The sequence below is a fragment of the Mustela nivalis genome, assembly GCF_964662115.1.
Source record: "Mustela nivalis genome assembly, chromosome: 7".
Lineage (NCBI taxonomy): Eukaryota > Metazoa > Chordata > Mammalia > Carnivora > Mustelidae > Mustela > Mustela nivalis.
Window position 1 is genome coordinate 99,200,755 of NC_139026.1, and position 1,851 is coordinate 99,202,605.

General features: G+C 38.5%; 1 pseudogene across 1 annotated transcript; it reads left to right on the forward strand.

Moving 5' to 3' along the window:
- Nucleotides 1-954: 954 nt before the first annotated feature.
- Nucleotides 955-1,621, forward strand: LOC309870569 (translationally-controlled tumor protein pseudogene; annotated as a pseudogene). Its single transcript has one exon. The product of its transcript is annotated as a translationally-controlled tumor protein pseudogene (transcript).
- Nucleotides 1,622-1,851: the final 230 nt, after the last annotated feature.

Here is a 1,851-nt window from a genome sequence, read left to right on the forward strand (position 1 = left end):
ATACATTTGAATTTTAGATAAATAGCCATTTAAAGTTTTACTACAAGTATGTCCCATTCAACATTTGACATACTTACGTTTAAAAAGTATTTTCTGTTTACCTAAGCTTCAAATTTAATTCGGTGTCCTGTATGTTCCCTGACAATCCTCACTGAGATAGTAATCAGTCAAAGGTTTAAGCCCCTGGAGTTTCCAATATATCACTCTTGCCTTGTGTGACCACCAGAAACATGCCTGGTTTCTCTGCTCCTGTAAGTGGTCCTATGCCTGGGTCAAGCTTAGATTCACAGTTTCTAACCTGCAGTCAGGATAAGCAACCAGAAGAGTCAGAATGCTTCCAAAGACAGCTGTAGAACATCAGCTCATCTCTCAAAGTTTATCACCTTTGTTGAGTTTTACTCCTTGTAGTCCTTATTTCTCCTTCAGCAGTGTGTAGACATTACATATATGATTTTTATAATTATTCCAGATTTTCTGGGGTGCTTGGGTGGCTCAGTCAGTTAAGCCTTGGACTCTTGATTTCAGCTGAGGTCATGATCTCAGGGTGGTGGGATGAAGCCCTTGGCTGGACTCTGCACTCAGCATGGAGCTTGCTTGTCCCTCTCCCTCTGCTCCTCCCCCCACCCACCTGTATAAATAAATAAATACAGAAAATTATTCCAGATTTTCCTATTTTTTGTCAATGGAATGGTTGAACTATTACAATCTACTCCATATTGCTGAGCATTCAGATTTTTTTTCAAATGGTTTTATATGAACTATAAAGAATCACCTTTTATGTTAAAATATTTTCTTAATCTTTTTGAAATGTATTCTTTGACACACAAGTTACTTAAAAGTGTATTTTTAAAATGTTTGTCACAGCTTTTCCCCACCCCCTGCTGAATGTCACTCTGGCCGGAGCTCAGGCTCCTGTGAAACTAGCACCACCGTCACCTCCCTCCAGCAGCTGGTATGATGATCTACCAGGACCTCATCAGCCATGATGAGATGTTCTCAGACATTTAAACCATCTGGGAGATCCCAGATGGGCTGTGCCTGGAGGTGGAGGGAAGATGGTCAGTAGGACAGAGGGTAACATTGATGATACATTCATTGATGAAAATGTCTCCACGGAAGGTCCAAGGGGAAAGTACCAAAACCACAATAGTCACTGGTGTTGATGTTATTGTGAACCAGCGCTTGCAGGAAACCAGCTTCACAAAAGTAGCCTACAAGAAGTACAACAAAGATTCTATGGAATCAGTCAAAGTTAAACTTGAAGAAAAGAGGCCAGATAGAGTAAAACCTTTTGTGGCAGGGGTTACAGAACAAATCAAGCACATCCTCGTTAATTTCAAAAACTACCAGTTCTTTATTGGTGAAAACATGAATCTAGATGGCATGGTTGCTCTGTTGGACTCTGTGAGGGTGGTGTGACCCCATATATGATTTTCTTTAAAGATGGTTTAGAAATGGAAAAATGTTCATAAAATTGGCTGTTAACTTTGAAGGTACCACTTGTTGTCAGAACTGGCTGTTGCTTTTCATCCAGATGCCAGGACTTAGACAAATGGGACGGATGTCATCTTGAGCTCTTCATTTATTTTGACCTTGATTTATCTAGAGTGGAGGCATTGTTTTTAAGGAAAAAAAAAAAAGTCATGTAGGTTGTCTAAAAATAAAATGCATTTACTCAAGGAAAAAAAAGTTTGGCACAAGGCTTTTCTAAAACACTTTTTATGTCATGGTTTATGACTTAATTATATTTTGGTTAGAGGATGTGCTCTAGCTGATTCAAATACTTGAAATTGCTTGAAATTTTCTTTATGATTCATTATGTGGTCCAATTTTATAAATATTCTATATGCA